Source organism: Gambusia affinis, linkage group LG18 (genome assembly GCF_019740435.1).
Source record: "Gambusia affinis linkage group LG18, SWU_Gaff_1.0, whole genome shotgun sequence".
Lineage (NCBI taxonomy): Eukaryota > Metazoa > Chordata > Actinopteri > Cyprinodontiformes > Poeciliidae > Gambusia > Gambusia affinis.
The window spans coordinates 14,163,186-14,181,395 of NC_057885.1; the positions used below are offsets into that span (position 1 = coordinate 14,163,186).

Consider the following 18,210-nt stretch of genomic DNA (forward strand, 5'->3'; position numbering starts at 1 on the left):
ATAACCAAAAAAAGCAAATAAGCTTAGTAAGATTGGTTATTGGCTGGTGTTTTATGCTAGACTCCACATTCAAAGTGTTGTGATCATCCTTCGTCCTGCCCAATATATATATATATATACATATATATATATATATATATATATATATATATATATATATATATATATATCAACAGCTTCTACGTGACCCAAAAACTCACAATCAAACAATCAGTGCATAATTAATGTTCATAAAACAATTTGGCCGTTATCAGTACGGGCCTCACATCTAACTGTGATTAATCACATCTTTTGGATGTGATTAATCACAGTTAATTCATGAATTAATAGTGGGTGGGGGTACTTATTCACTCAAGGCCAGGTTAGCTTGAATAGCTTGTTCTCTTAATTGTTGAGCTCATTATTTGGAAACGGTTGTTGGGATTTGCTCAGGCTATATTTTTCTCTTATTAACATTGCTTCCATGAGCATTAAATTTGTTTACAAATGCAAAATCAGGAAGGAACAAAATGCTATAAGTTTGTGTATTGTAGATGCAAAATGAGTTGAGTCTTAAAATGAATGGCTATTTCAGCTAAGGAAAATGCATTTGATGCCTTCTACAGACTGTTATATTCTATAAAATTTAGAAACTGTTTAAGTCACTTTCCTATTGCATGGCTTGTGACATTTGTTACTCTCCACTGACGGGATATCCTTCAAATTAAATAAATCATTTTAAAAAGTGGCGTAAAACTGTAATGTCTCATTAGTCCAAAATAGTAACACAATTTCAGCATCACTTCCGGTCACAATACTTGGACCTGCTATTGAAGAAAAATCCATATTATTAATAAAAACTATTACTATTAAATGAAAGGTCGTAGAAGGCTCATTAATATAGTGTAGCAACACAACTCAGCATTGATAAGGAGTTTTGGGTCTCCTCCAAGCAGGTCATTTTTATCTTGATCTTCTCTTTAGTAGGTCTTTATTACTTCTTATTGGAATCTTTTTAAAGTGGGGGTATTATGCATTTTTCACTTGTAATGAAAGTGCTGTATAAATACACTGTATATCTCAATAAAAGGGGCATTGTAGTTTGTATGACAAGCTCAGCAGGTGTGCAGCTCCACCAGGTGTTTGCTAATTGCTGCTAGTCTAGTGGAGCTGTGTAGTGAAGGGCTAATCTGTAAGAAGGGAGAATAACTAAGGGCTGAAGCTCCAAGGTTGAACTTGTTAGGTGAATATCTGGTGCATTGGGTTGACACGGGAGACTCATGATGAATTCCGAAAGCATGACTCAAATCAACACTCCACGTATGTTTTTGATGAGGGAAAACATACCTGACATGATGCAAACCTTTGAAAGTACATTTTGCATACTACTTGCCATTTAAAAAAAGTGTTGTCGCATCTTAGGATGATCAGAGGTCAAGATAAACTTCCAATATGAGCACAAAAAGTCCTAATATATTACTGGAGCATGGCGTTTTCCCACAACTGAAGGGTTGATAAGCTAATAAAACTGAATCACTGCATTTCTGTAATGAAGGGTCGTATTGTATTCTGACGCTGGAAGACTAAAACAAACTGGTGAGGTGTCCTTGAAAAGCTCCACTGGTGAACGCTTGTGCATCAGAGCAGTCATGTGTTTTACTGAGGGCATTATTACAGAGTGGTAATTAAAGTGGTAAACCTTGCTGACTCTAATCTTTGGAGATACATTTGTGGTAATGTGACTTTCCAAAGGAGAGCAATGCCGTGATGCACAGCAGCCATCCTCTGCGTAGTGGGGGAGTTCCAGTCGTTTGGTAATAGAAATTGCATTAGCTGCTTGTTTATGGTGATGGGCTGGGAGGCACAGCCATGTAACTGGCATAAAGACAATTGCTTGACATGCATAACCAGAGGATTTAAAGAGTAAGTGTAGGACATTGGCTAGGTTAGCATTTTTAAAATGGATGTTTTGTATTAAATTTACATAAATGGAAAGAAATGCATTTCGGCACACAGCAATGAAATAAAAGTGTTCACAGGAATCCAAATGTGCAAATCTATTGCAAAGAGCCTCCAGAAAATACTATCTAGCAAAGTAAAAGGTCTAAGGAGAGTGCAAATTGAAATAGTTTTTGGACTTGGCCAGTTTGTCCTTAAAAGTTTCATCGCTCAGCTGTTTCATACAAAACATCTTTTTTTTTGTCAATTTAACTCCAAAGCATCTATAGAAATATACACTGAAGACCAAGGGAGCTACCTGCCCTTTCGTACAATTAATTTACATGTTGGACCAAGTTGTGGCCCTATTGTATAAAGGTCACGTATCATGGCACCTTACAAGTAAAGGCTCACATGAGACGGTGTCTGTCCGAGCTCATCAGCTCTTAGGGCTGGAGCACAGGAGGTGACAGACAGCATGGGGGCTGATCAATGTGGCAACAGCTATTAGGTAAGTGGGGCTGAAAGGCCAAGTGTGTTTAAATGAGCCACCAGGGAAGGCTTGGTTTCCGTTACAATAAGAACATCAGCAATGACAGTAGCTGGTGATGGTGTGCTTCTGCACGCAGTGGAAAGGACTAAGTTCAATGGGAAGCTATTGTTCATTTTAACAACGCTGTACAACAAAGAATATGGCAACGTATTTAACTAAAACCAGGTGTACACAAGAGTTGCTTTAGATGTGAAGATTGAGCGGCATTATACTTTATCTTTGAGTTTGACCACTGGATCCTAAACTGTGGTTCAAGTTAATTTACACAGAAGACAGTTTGGTGTTGATAGCAAGTTAAATTCAAAATAAATTAATTTTGTGGAGGACAACAGTGAACCAGAAACGGGTGCTGGTGATTGCTCATGATGTGTTTGCTGCTGAAATCAAAAGATCCTTCGTTTAGGATTTTTTTTCCACGGAGCTCAGTTTTCATAGTCTTAATTCCAACTTTGATCATTAGCAGGATTAGCCCTTACGTGGAAAGGGCAATATTTTTATTATTATTATTGCTCTCATTATATACATCATGAGATAAATGGATGACTCTGTTCTTGTCATAATCATGTTCGTCTTGTTTTGAGCACTTATTTTTGTTAGCATGTCCAATCCTGAGATAAGTAGCAAAAATGAATACTGTAGCCTGTGTTTTGGTGAAATCAATTTGCTGGACTCCTGCTTTGTAGACACATCTTAAGTTAGTCAGACACATGCTTGTCAATCGGCGATGTGAGTCAAATCATTAAAGGCCGAGTTTAAAGGATTTGGCTTTAAGTTGCAGTCAGTCGCTGTCACCAATAATGGATCTATGGCTTGGGAAACTAACAAAAGCTTTAAGAAAGCAGGACATAAACAAGTATCCACAGGCTATGAACATACAACACGGTACACGCAATCACACCAGATGACAATCATAAGACACAAAGCTCGGTTGAAATGTAAAGAGTACTGTGGTTGTTGGCAGAATCTTCGAAATAATTTTTGGTAGCAGGAATTTCCCAAGTACATGGAACAGTTCAAACTACTCAGTGGCTTGTGGTTTAAATAACCACCATTTGCATCACATGACCGTTTGACATTGTATGACATTCTACACAAGGCCCCCACATTCTCAGGCATTCTGTATCAATCAATCAAACTTTATTTGTATAGCACATTTCAGCAGCAAGGCATTTCAAAGTGTTTTACATCAAATCAAACACAAAAACACAATGCAACATAGAATCAACAATCAAAACAGAACATCAAGTCAGATTCCGTCAATAAATTTGCAATTGATTACGTTTCAAATACAACTCTAAACAAGTGGGTTTTTAGTTGAGATTTAAAGGAAGTCAGTGTTTCAGCTGTTTTTCAGTTTTCTGGAAGTTTGTTCCAGATTTGTGGTGCATAGATGCTAAATGCTGCTTCTCCTCATTTGATTCTGGTTCTGGGGATGCAGAGCAGAACCAGAACCAGAAAACTGTGCACTCTGCGTGCACTTTTGGTACATGGCTGGGATTTTATGGTCAAGTGTGCCGATCGCCTACATTTCTTGTGACAAATTCCTTTATTTCCTACAATTCTAATGAATATTAATAAGTTTGATGAGCTAGTTGGTCCTACCACTGTTTTTCTTAATCAGGGCAACCTCCACACACTTGTCAATGCGGGATAGAGACTGGTAGACATGCTGCACAACCTCGACCTCATCAGATTGGCATCACATGCAAAACAGTTTGATGTGAACACTGTTTTCCACCCAACAGTTTACTGTGTGACACCAAGTATGCGGTCATAAAAATTTAAATTTGAGCGTTAATGTCCGGTGGACGTCCACTTCGAGTACGCCTCAAGCATACACCCAGCACTGCAAGGTGAAGTACACCCGAGTATGTTGGGATCTACAGTCAGAAACCGTTTATTAGCTCACTAATATAAGGGAGGCTCAGATTTGAGTTGCAAACTTTGCCATTGCTACTTTTATTGTGGGTTTTCAATACATTGTGTATAATTACCTGAATTTGGCATTCATCACACTTAGCCAAATATCAACTGTGTTCTCGTGTGGGTTGCCTTTTATATCTTTTTACATATTTCTCCATTTCATTTACAGAAACAAACAACTATTCTAAGTTGCAAGCCTAAACAGAACTAAAATGAACTTGATCCTTTTACGTCACACCTTTCATAACTAGAAAGTTTTTAATGCTTAGTCACGGAGATGCAGAGACAAAAGGCCCTTCATGCCTCACTCTGTCACTGATGTGTGTTCACGTTAAGGTGGAACAGCAGGAGCAGGTTGTGTTTCATTATGCATCAGCCTACATGAGGTGTGGATGACTGATGAACTCAATTGGAAATCCATGACAAATAATTCAGCTAACTAAGGTAACCTTGTATTTACACGCAAACAAACTAACTTTTAAACACATGACAGTAACTGCAATGTCACTCAGCACCATCGATTGCTTCGATGGTGGGAGCAAGACCCCCGGGTCAGATCCTGTGGGGAGAATGAGGCGACTTATGAATAGCTAAAAGAAACAACAGAGATCCGCTGAGGAATAGTAATTGGGAGTTCCAGTGAAGGGAAAGAAACATTGGCAGGTTGAAGGTTGCAGAAAATATCGAGAATGAGTCCAAGGTCTCTGTGTTTTCCACAGTCAAGTTGTTTGTGTTTTTTCTTTTGGGATATAATTGAAACACACTGAGATTAATGGGGGGGGGGGTAACATCTTCAAGCAACAAGCTTTGATTTGTTGACAGTGAACACACTCTTCTGAATTTACAAACACCAGCAGAAGACATCACAGAAGAAACAATTTTATTATCCAAAAATAATTGTCTAAATAAAAATTGTGGATGTATATTTGGTATATGCATTTTCATTAATAGAGTGCCTTTAGCATCAGAAATAAGAAGTGTTTCTTATAAATCAAAGATATATGGGTATGTATTGGTTAAATATTTGCTTTTATTCCAAATCTTAGTTGTTGCTAACAATGACAGATGTGAGTAAATGAAAGTAAGGCAAACTCCATTCATTTGCTTGCAGTATGCTACCATGAACCATGCACATAATTTTGACCTGTAATTATAAAGCTCTTGAGATGAAACAAAACCATCCTATAGGACCCAAACAGAGATGTTTTTCACACTACATTTACTTACCTATTTTAGATAACACAATTCATGGATATACATTCAGGCTGATAAATGTTTCTGACATCAAATGATTCCTTAGGCCTTAGAATTTAGCACTGCTTGAGTACATCCAGTTATGAGAAGATCGGTTGGATTATCTTTGGTTTACACATCCAACACAATCATGAACTGATTCTGTTTATGGTTGTGATGAGGTGGGTTCTCCACCTCATCATTTACATTACCTTTACACTGTGTGCACAATTATTAGGCACGTCTTATTTTTGAGGATTATGTTCATCAATCACTAACGGTTCTCTCAGGTAATCAAAACTGTTAATAAACTCTTTCAGAAAGTAAAAGTTAGGTTTTGGTTTTCATTATGACAAATCTAAATGTGCACAGTTACTGGGCAACTAGTGTGCAGAATTATTACACAACTAAATGTAAAACAGTTTCTCTAATCACTAACCCATTTTGGGGTACTAATTTAAAAGGTATTGCTGCTTGCTAAAAACAAACCAATGTACAGGTATTATCACTGCATAATAACAGAATTCACAACCTTTAATTGCCCCCAACAAACTATTAAAATAATTGAAAACATTGCGCGGCAGCCAAAAATACAACTCCAAACTACAGACTAATTCAGAGCAAAGATGATCTAATATGGCCCAGGCACAGCAGCAGTGACATAGTAGTTAATATTGTCAGTTATTTCCAAAACACCAGGGACAGTGGCTGCCAGCATTCAATTCAGTCTCATAATTGGATGGCCCTAAAGATCTGCAATTACAGAACATCATAATTAAAACATTGTTTTCCAGAAATGATTCAACTTTTGTCCTCTTGCAGGTCTTTCTTTTTTTCTCTTCTTGGTTTGCAATTAAACCTGCCACTTGAGGAAATGCGAATGTACAATTACAACAGATGTAAAGGATTGGTCATCAGTTAGTGTCATTTCAATACTCATCACAGGTAAGGGGTGATATAGTAAAGGTTGTTTGGCGGCGTTACACTGGCTGTCTTAACGCTGAACCTCTTTGCCATTGTGAGTGACTATAACATTAACAGAACACCATCATGCTGTGTGGGCACCAGATTCCCAGTTTGAGCTCACCACGTACCGAGTAATGGAAACATGACCGTTTTTGCTAATATGTTTTAAAAACATGTAACAAAATCAGGGTATGCTGTTGGAGTGGTCAGAGTTTTAAAAAAAGTGATTTTCTGGTTCAGATCGTTTGTCAATGTTAGTTGTAAATTGTTCTGCGGCTTTTGTGAAAGCGCTTGAAAGATATTGTGAAAGTCAAAATATTGCTCTGTAAACAGCTGGCAGAAAACATGGTTCATGTCCAAAAATATCCAATACATATTAATTCAGTCATATTGAATACAATTCAATATTATTAAAAAGTTCAATTTACTAAGTGAAACATATTTATAACTATATAATATAGACTGATATTTTATATATCTGTCTTGTTGTGAAACATTAAAAGACACTTTTTATACTAAAATTTGAGGCTGTTATTGAGTCACTCATTTAGGATTTGCGTTAATTAGCTAAATTTGTAGCAAATCTGTATGCAGAGAATGGTTGTGTTTCTAACCTTCACTGTTTGTCTCCATTTTTTCAGCGCCTTAAAACAAAATACCTGCGGCAGTTTTTTGTGGCTGGAACTTTATCTACAATATCAGATGCTTTGAAAAGTCAGTTGGGTCATTATTAATTCGAAGCCTTGAACCTGATCATGATGCAAGTTTGACTTTGCTAAAATATACTTTTCCTGTTTTCCCCAAACTGAGATAACTTTGGCTGCTGTTCACTGCAGGTAACACGCTGCTTGCTCAGAGCTGCTCCATGTAACTGTTTCGAAATAAAAGTCTTGTAAACTACCCTGTCTTATTTATTTAGTATGTTTTCTCTTTTTTTTTTCTTTTAACTATTGCTGCAGACTCATAAGTACACAGTAAAACTGAATCACCGTCAGGTAGTTAAAGTTGAAGACGACTTTGGAAAAGGACAGGAGCATTTTTTTTTAAAACTCCACAACCATAAATGTCCTAATAAATCAAGGTTGGCTTAGTCATTTTGTTGTCATAGCAAAAAGGTAGAGGGTAAGATTACTGCCTAAGCCAATAAACTTTATTGGTCTAGTATTCAAGATGTCACACTGGCCTTTATTTGCCTTAAAAAAAACAAAAAATTAAGTTAAAAACCCGTAATAATTGTATTCAAACAAAACATACTGGCATAAGTAAGAATGGTAAATTCATTTATGACATCAGAACTAGCAGCACCACATATTGTAAGAGGAGTGGGAAATGAGAAAATAAAAGAAGGGACAGAGCTCATCTCTCCTGTGACATGATGAAGCACACTTGTGCATGATCATGAATCACCCTGGTGACGCTGTGTATACAGAGCAGGGAGAACAGGACAGATACAGAGAGTCGCTAGAGTACCTGGCAATGGAGGCGACTCTTTCTGCTGTTTCATCAGCATCCCCACTTAGTCTTCTTATCATTACAGTGAGGAAAACCATAACCTGTCTCATTCTGTTTCAATTCAGCAGACTAATTTATTGATTTCTTCCATAATTCAGAAATATGTTAACAGTAGCCAACGATGCGATCACACCCACACTCACTTTGCATCCAGGACGGTTGCAGCTGCTCAAGTACCTAAAAAAGTAGGTGAACATGAATACGTGTCATCATCCTTGGTTTGATAACTTTAGACATTAATTCTCGGTTGTGCTGAGAAATCAGATAAGTCGACGTGAGCGATAAGGACGAGAACGAGCAACGATCCGGAAAATGAGGCGAGCTCAAGAGGTGTATTTATGTGGTTGAGCAATTGGTTCGGCATGTAATTTATTCAATGACTCACTTGTACTCCCCAGATTCGGCAGAATTACATGAGCCCCTGCATCAACACTGTGTGTTTTATATGTGCTTCATTTTGTCAAAGTCTCGGAATAGAAACCTAGTTTCCAAGAAGTGCACTGAAAGCACAATTCACCTTATTACAAGCTGAAAGCTCTTTTCACAACAGGTGCAACACCTACGTGTATCTCCATGTTTCTGCCGGGAGAACAGCTTGTCATTAGCTGCTCCACTATTTAAGTTCAACTTTAAAGCTTTTTTACACTTCAGTCATAGCATGAGTTGTCGCCACAGAATGGGGCAAGGTATGAGCATACAGTTGGGACGTACTTCAGAACAGTTTGACCTCTAATCGCCTGCAGGGCAGTGATCCTGACCATTGTGAAAGCTTTCAGTTTTGCAGAGACCTCTGGCTGTCTTATAGATTATTTTTAATTTGACTTTGTATGAAGAAAATGATCTGCTTAAGACCTGAAACAGTAGCTCCAATTATTGTACCAATGCACCAAATACAGCTTTTAGATTGAGTATTGTTAGAAGTAACATGTTTGGGCCTTTGATAACAACTCACGGTGTCAGTCATACCAAGATCTATAAACCGGGAATGTTATGAAGTACAAGAAACAATGATCCAAAGTACGGTTGGATGTTGTTGGCCATACTTTCACAGAAATTGACTAATCATGACTTCATTCTTTGAGGTCACTCCAAAGTGAGTCCAAAGCAAATCTTAAGTCCCTAGAGGACTAAAATGACTTTATTCTGTTAATTTAAAGTCAAATAAACTCTGTATGTATGAGCAGTTCCCATGATAGAATGAGTTAATTTAATATTTAAAATAAAAGTTGAAAAAAAAGAGCTGTTTTTCATTTAGTCTAGATAGTACAGAAGAAAATGTTACAGTAATTGTTTGTGGCATCATTAAAAAATTAACTTATATTAAAAATCATTCAAATTGAGCCACAAGGTCGACGATAGTACAGCAAAAAATGGCATTTAAAGAAAGTGTTTCCAGCCCTCAAGCATTTACAGTTAGCTACAACTAGTCAGCAGTGCAAGTGAACATAGATTTACCTGGATGCAAATAGGTTTGAACTGCCAGGTGCTATTTGTGCTCATTGTCCAAAGCACACAGAAATCCTGGACACTGCAGGATGTTGGCAAAGAGGATTATTCTGCAGTTCATGAAGCAGGGCCTCAACTCTATGAGATGCTACCATCTGGATATGATGACTGTATGATGAGTGTGGAACATGCTATCGGAGTCAGTAAACCCAGGTGTGACCTTCGGTTCTGACAAGCATTTACGGCAGCAACCGTAGGCGTTTATGTTTGATAAAAAAAAGAGAGAGAAAAAAAAGTTTCCCTGATATAAGTCAGGTTTTCTTCTGGTCGGCAACAAGATATTTGATTGTATTCCACATAATTTTACATCTCAGTAAATCGCAAATATTTGCCTGAGCTGACTTGAAAGGCTTAAGATTCTTTACCCTATTAAGTGGAAAAAGAAAAAAAAAAAGTTTAAAGATTAGGGGCCTAATTACATCTCTGCACACAGATTGCCTAACGGCACTTCTGTTGCTCAACTAAAAAGCGATACAAGCAGCCGTATCCGAGGAACAATCTATGCAAATAGCCACTGTTTCCTCCATGCTGGCTTTAGTCCATCCGGCTAAGATCAGCCATTCCATCGGATTAACATCGACGGGAAGTCTGGACCTGCTGAGAGAGGCACTTTCCCTCCTGATTCTCTATCTGACATTGGGACGGACAACAAACAACTCTTCTTTTTTTTTCTTTTTTTTTTTTTCCGCTGGGAGTGCAGGGCTCCATAATCCATCCTGACCTTCCTTGGCTGCAGTTCAGACTTATTTTTAGTCATGCTTGAAGGGGACAAACCTTACCTCACATTGTTGATGCAGAAAACACTGCAACAATTTTCCCGGCAGGGATCCACCTTATCACTGTTTTTGGTTTTGATGAATGGCGAGAAAGGATTGATTTGAAGTGCTGCGACTCAAATTACCCGGCATACCTCTTAAACTGCAACGGTCATATCAAAGATGTAAAATATAGCATATAGAAAATCCTAAATGATAATCGACGTCTAGACCTCTGAGGTGCCCACAGCTGCTGCTTGTGATGTTAATCAGGAAACAACAGACCTGTTGCACTGCAGTAGTTTTGAACTTTTATACCCTCTGACAGTACAAAATGGCTGCTGATGTCCGCAGCGTGAGTTAAATCACTACCTGCTCCCTTCAAACAAGCCTTCTGCATGTTTACCCTCAAGAGTTTTGTCCCTTGTGTGAGACAAATGAACAAGAGATTGGAGGTAGCAGCAGTCTGACTGCATGTTAGATATTTAATCAATCCTTCATTCAACATATCGCAACAACAACAGTTACGTTAAACTGACTTTGAAGGGCCAAACAACAAGTTATGGGCTTGAGGAATTTGAGTGTCCTCAAAAAAAAAAAAAAAAAAGGATTTTTGACAACTGCATTCCTGTGGTGTTGTTAACCTCTCACAAGTGAAATGGTACTTGGTGGACACATGCCGGTGAATAAAAGATTCACAATGCTGGTTAAGACCAAAATCGAAAATTCCTTAAGAAATGCAACCGGAAATTTTGTTTTTCGCATTACAGTCATTGTCCCAAGCGGCCAATCACAGACAGGAGTGACGAAAAGGTGCTTTTTACATGTTTTGGTAGGATGCTTGTTTGCTAGGTCCCCGATCTTCTGGTCTCAGACAGCACTGTTTTCCTCTTCACTTTATGAGTTAAAGCTACAGACATTGCAATCACTGCTTCGACTTTCTGCATCCATAATTTGTGTGTGCATTTATGCCCAAGTTCAATATTTAAAACATAGCGTCACAATTCTTCAGCAACTTTCTGTTCCGGTTTTAGATGTTTTGTTCCTTTCTCAGAAATATACTACTATCGTTAGGAACTGGCCTGAAGTCAATTGAAAGGGAAAAGTTGTAAATTTAATGATATATGCCCTTTAAACAAATCCAGTTGTAAGTAATAGATCTATCCGTCTTTGTCACAGACGATTCGCTACTGATTACACGTCCACGTAATCTGATATGTGACTCCATTCTTCAGACATGGAAACATAAATCTTCAGGCAGATTCCAATCTGGTGCAAAAAATGACAAATTTCCTTTTCTCAGAAAGTGGGAGAAAACATCAGATTTTTTTGTCTCCTCATTGGTTTGCTCTTCATTTTATCTCAAATGGCAAAAAGCTTAAAGAAAGATTAACAATTAATGAGGCATGTGTTTCCCTTTAAAAGTCTTAATTACTGCAAAGATCCGAGACAAATTGTATTAAACTTGGAGGTAATTCGATCATCTTTGAGTGTTAATATCAGAATATGAATTCATTCCACCTCTGCCGCAGTGTGTGTTTGCGTAGACCTGGTGCAGCCGCAGTGCTTTTCAAGCTTCAGAGAGAAGAAAGTACAGAAGGAAAAAAATGGAGGACAGGGGGAGTAAATGTTAAAATTACCATATTGATGGATGTTACAAAATAGGGGGTTCATCTTTTTCATCTGAATTTTAATAATGCATAATCATAATAGCCATTTCTTACCATATTTGCATAGTTTCCAGAATTATTCAATTTTTAGGTCATTTCACCAGCAACATTCCTTTTTTTCCTCTCTTTTAATGCTGTTTAGGCTCGTCTGTCATACGGTTACACTGGCAGCAGATATGAAGGCACACAAACATTTTCTTTTTATAAAAACACTAAGTAGAATGTCTTTTTGGAATGAAAAATATTGAAGTTTTTTGTTGAAATTCTGGATTTAGTGATGTTTTTAAAAACCTGAAACGTTTCCTTGTTTATTTTGTCTTCCCAAATCTTGGTCACCCTTTATACTTGTAAAATTCCATGATAGTACCAAAAAAAAAAAAATAACAACATAAAACCATCCTCAAGACAAAATGCCATTCTCCCAATTTTTATTTCTGAATGTTTTTGGCATGATAGATCCCTGTATAATGGATAATATTATTATTATTATCATTATTATTATTATTATTATTATTATTATTATTATTATTATTATTATTATTATTATTATTTCCTCCCCTCATTCAGTTGTGTCTATTCCTACCACCATTTCAGTTTGTTGTTGCTGAACTTGTGTTTTTTTTTAGAAACTCTGCCTGAATACCTCTCAGGAAAAATAATTACAGGTTTATTTAAAATTCAAGTTTTGCTGCACAAATGTAAGAAACAAAATATGTCGGACCAGCTGTTTTTTTTTTCAGCAACAACATAAAAGTTTAGATGAATACCAAATTAGCTTTTGCATTCAACAGAGTCTGCTTTTCTTAAAAATGTTCGGTGATATCATGATGTTCACAGACACAAAGATGTCACTGCGTTGGTCTGGTTAGACATTTTAACAGCCTTTTATAACACCAATTAAAATTTCTATATTAAGAGACTGCATCGTTTGGGGGTCTTGGATTGGTTGGGATCTTAGCTTTCAAACAGCAGATTCTGTGTTCATAAGAAACCAGATTATGTCAAACTTCTGTTTCGGCAAACAATTTATTTTGCTATTTACAATCATATTCATCATTTGCTTCTAATGAGATCCATTTGTCATATTAAAGGTTCAAAATGAAAGCCTTCTAAAATAATATTTGACAAAAAAAAAACCTCATTAAGCCAACATTTGTTTATAAATTTATACTTATGTTAATGTCAATGTGAGTGCTTAGAAACCAGTCAAATTTGTACGCATAATATTTGCCAAAAAGTTATTCTTTTCCTGTATTAAAATATTTGTAATAGGTTTGGATGTAATATGCTAATCTTTACTAAGAATTATTTATCAATTATTTTCAAGAGTTATGGAGGTATGGATTCCCAACATTCAGTGTTTTGTTGTGAGACTTTTTGACAGTGTCACTGATCCACTATCACCACGTTTGGATGAGCCATTATTGGACATGTTTCTGCAGATGTTCCACAAAGGTCTCCATGGCAACTCCTTGTCATCTCTTTAAAAAAAAAATTAAAAAAAGTCAGCATAGCGAGCACGTTGCAAAGAAGTGCAACCAGAGCACCCCACACAAAGTGCCAAAACAATTTGGTTGACGCTCTAATCCTGTTTTAAGACCTCAAGGAATTATCCTCCCCTGCATTAAAGGGTAATGAAAACACATTCTGAGCAGCTAAATCCAATGCTTTTACTGTATTATCAGACTTACAGCATTGTTTGGACTGTGCACATCATCTGTCCCGTCTGCCATTTGTCCATCTCTATCCTGCAGTTCGCCATTTGCAGCCGAGGAGCCTGCATTGAAATTCATAACAGAAGCTCGAGTCACATAAATGTTGATAGTCTTATATCAAGGCATAGACAGCCCATCCAAACCCGGCCAGTGAATCTACATAATCTATCAATAAGCCGTAAAGCTTTGTGCCTTCAAGACGACCCAGGAAATCGATACTTCTCTGCAGGTATTGACAGGACTTTAAATGGTGGCTTAACACGATGTGCAAGCTCTGGAAACATTTTTCACACTTACCCTATTATCTAGTTGCACATTTGTTTCAAAGACAAAGCCTATTCATTGAGAAAAGGGAGCGCTCTGCAGACTAGCAGGGGCATAAATAAGGTGACTTTTAAAGAGAGAGTTAATCTGGAACTGCTTATTATGGCCGTGTTGTGACATAAACTACAGAAGTGAAAGCAGCTGCAGTAAAACACAATCTAGTATCTATTATTTTCCCATAGCTTTACACCTAGTAAAAGTGAAATACATAGCCATTCCAAATGATGCCATATTAGTTCAGCATTTTGTTAAATATTTCAGCAATAGCAACGAGAGGTCGAGGTAGCGGAATGTTAATCAGATTAAGAAAACTGAACTAAATGAACAATGTTAAGAATTATTTTTAATGGGACCTTTTTGTTGTAAAGATTTCTTCTTTCAATTGTGATAAAGTTACTTACGTAACAGTAAACTGGGGTAAACAATTTATTAGTAAAATGAAATATTTTTTAACCTTAAAAATTAACCATGCTGTATGTATTTATTGGTAAGATTTTTAAAAAAAAGTTCATTTGAAGATCAACTCACAACGGTGAACTAAATGAAATGTCCAATTTAATAACTAAATAGAGGCTGTGGCTGTATGGGCATGCATGCACGCTAAATGATGAAGGCCTTTTTCAAGCGCAACATGCAGGAGTCTTCAGCTACTGTTGTTGTTCTGTCTGTATTTAGACTGTATGTCAGCTTCACCTACTAGTAGAGTTCCAGTCAACTCTGTTTCTGATTTCCATGTACAGTTTTTGCAAATGATTTCCTCCACTTAGAACTGGATTCTATGAGGATGTATATTATTTTTTAGTAAAACTGATGTGACAATTTTTATTCTCTGTAATTCCATTTGAGGTGAAAGGGAAACTCGACATACTGGCCACCACAGCTTCCAGTCTTTCTGTTATGTCACCTGCCCAAAGAGGAGCTGAAATTATGGCCATGAAAGTTCATGACATCTCAAGCAAAGCAGAGATTTTCTAAAGCATTCAAAAATATCTGGAACTGCAATAAAATACAGTTTGAGATTAACTATTTGTGGGCCAAATCAACACAAAGCGCAACCATACTGGTGCTAGCCTAGCATGTTAGCAAGCTGCCACGTATATGTATAAAAATAATAACAGAATTGCTGATTATCTTGCAGTGACTTCACACAACACAGTTCAGTGTGTCCTCTGAAGTGTGGTCAGCTACACTTCAGTCACCTGTGCTTTGGATATATTCTTCCACAACGATGTGGTTGAACTGTGGTTTTAGCGAAAAGATTAAATCAAACGAAAGACGAATTCAACAAAACAGCTGGACTTGCGTTATTCAGATCCACAATCGTTTATGTCATATACGAACTTACTGTATATTAAAAGGTGTTATAACCGAATATTAATTTCAGGCTGTAAACATTAGTTGAACCAAATTGTTATTAATTTTTTGCACAGATTTGTTTTTCAGTTCAACTTAGATGGAAAAGTTTAAACGTGGTTTATTACGATCTCAATTAATTAAGTATAAAACATTTAGAATGTCAACAAGGTTTGTGTTTTTTTTTTTCCATGTTATTGATTTGATTAATCTGAATATAGAAACAGACAATGTAACTGCAAAAGAGCAGGAATGACTGATAGGCCACAAAACACTGAATATCGTCTGACTTTACTTCCATTCTTAAATGAACTCCAATAATGACCCTATCCTAGAACAGAAGTGAATATCCAGATCATATCTTACTACTACTACAAAATTAAAAACAATAAGTTACCATTGTGAAATTGTCCAATTGCTTCAGAAGTTTAAAAAAGCGCTTCAGCCTTGATTGTCTTTTCCTTTTTCATCATTTCATCGAGTTAAAGGCCCTTTTAATTTACACAAGCAATGCCGTGAAAAGAAAAAGCCATGCGCACAGTTTCTTATGAATGCCGCCATTAAATAATTAGTAGACTATCTGTGTAACAACTTAAAATAAACCTGCCTTTTTTTCATGCGTTTCCCTTTACAACAGTCAAATTAATTCCTTGAGAAGAAACAACAATGTTGAATTAATAACAGAAGAAAAGTGTTGACAGCCTAAAACCCATTAATGCCAGACGCCTCATGCGTTTTTCTTTCCCCCACAATCACACATTTGTAGAGAACCAACAGGTTATGTGACTGATGACTGTTCTCTTAGTGGCGATCAATCAGGGATGATGCAAATCTCATTAATCGACATTATTAACATCTATCCTTTATTTATCAAACCATTTGCATTTAAATTAACCCAAAATGCTCCAAAAGACCTGATGTTTGTTTACTTTAAGAAAAAATAAATAAATCTAATTATCCACAGTTTCTGCCCCCATTTTCCCGAGCCGCAGACCTTAAACAATTAAAGCTTTTGACCCAGCTGGTTGGTTTCATTCTAACTTCCCACTATCTGCTGTGCTGTGTTTCCCAGCATGACGGAGACTCTGTGGAGCATGATGGAGCAAATAAAAAAAACAAAAAACATTTTCCTTCAACATGAAAGCCGAGGAGTGAGGGTGGAAAGCCGGGGAGTGAGGGTGGAACGCCTCGAAACTGAAAACGGCGGCTTCATCTCTCAGAGCGAGAAGCCTTGAGGTATTCCGCCCAGCATTCGAAAAAGACTGAAAACTGCCAGCTTCTCCTCTTTTTTTTTTTTTTTCCTGCCTGTGATGTGCATCTTGTGAGCAGGCAGTTTAGGAGCAGGAGGCCCGATGGATGGCTGTTGAACTAGTAAAAGCAAAGGCTGCGCTGAAGTGCTGCATTAGAGGAATGTAGGCTAAGTGGACTGTGAAGTGATTGAAAACTTAGAAACGGAATCTGGCACACAGATGCTTTTTGGAAAAATCCAGCTGGTCAACATCACAGTCCACACACTAGAGAAAAGCCAGTAAGGGCATGCTTTATATGTGCTGATTCACAGAGTTTGATTCAGTCATTTCAATGTTTGGACTGGAATAGAGACACGGGTTCTAGGTAAACATAGTGACTGTTTTTGTGCAAATTACAGCATTACAACGTAAATTACACTTTCTGGCATTCAACGTAATGTTACGAAACATCTTTTGACCTACAGTATGTTTACAGAGTGAAACAACTATATGAAAAATATATCTAACCACGAAACAACTGGGGAATATGGAGATGAACAAAATAAAAACCCCTGTGGAACTCCACATGTACTCCCTAACAGAGCACATTTTTCACTACTCATTGTTTGTTGGCTTCTAAAGCCTTTCCCTCCCCTGGTCCAACACAGTTTGATTCAGAACTATCAACCCATAAGTTGTTTTCTCCTTATTTTCGAATTGCAGTTGCTGTTTTTTCTGCTTACGTCATCATAAACATGTCTGAGACCAGTAGTTTGGAGACCCAGAGCTTTTGGAAGCATGCGAAACCCAGGCTACCATGTGTATGACCACATGGTAAAAACTGCAGCTCAAGTTACAATTCAGGCAGTATTTATACAGTCTTAGGGTGCATTCACAGAAGCCCTGTTTCATCTGCTTTAATCAAACTCTAGTTCATTTGCCTAAAGAGTCCGATGAGTTTGGGGAGATGTGAATATGCACTCGAACTCTCATAGGGACCAAAAAGCGAACTCTTAAAAATCTAGGCCTCAGTTTGGTTGAGGTGAGTTCTGGTGGGATTTGAATGAATATGTGAATGCCAAGTGGACCGGAGACGGCGCCAAAAGCACGAAGCAGACGACAGCACAGGGAATTCTGGGTAAATACAACCAAAAACAAACCCATGTCTTTAGTGTTAGTATGAGAAATTACTCATGGTCTTTTGCCAAAGACAAGAGAGAAATCCTGCAACAGCTAAAACTTCACGAAGCACTATTGTTTACATTTTATGAAGTAGGAAGTAGCGCTCAGTTCTTCAGGAATTTTCATGCCTTTTTCTTTCAGTGGTTCTTGGTGCAGAGCCACCACAGTCGAGGGGGTCAACAGGTTGCACCGTGTGGACACAAACAGCACCAGATGAAATATTTCAATTTTAGTCCCCAATCGAACCATGTGTAGCGGAGTATCAAGTGTGAAAACACGCTTAATTTCTGCTCCAGTTTCAACCAACTTTGTGTCTCTTGTGTATACAGGCACTGCTAAAATGGCTTTTATGCAAAGTCAAATGTCTGTTCA

General features: G+C 37.4%; 1 long non-coding RNA gene across 1 annotated transcript in view; it reads right to left on the reverse strand.

The window, feature by feature from the left end:
• Nucleotides 1-12,594: 12,594 nt before the first annotated feature.
• LOC122820604 overlaps nucleotides 12,595-18,210 on the reverse strand; it is a 53,043-nt gene continuing 47,427 nt past the window's right edge. Inside the window, exons 3-4 of the long non-coding RNA XR_006368840.1 lie at nucleotides 13,727-13,812; nucleotides 12,595-13,516 (exon numbers count right to left, since the gene is read on the reverse strand). This is a non-coding gene — a long non-coding RNA (uncharacterized LOC122820604). The remainder of the gene's footprint in view (nucleotides 13,517-13,726; nucleotides 13,813-18,210) is intronic.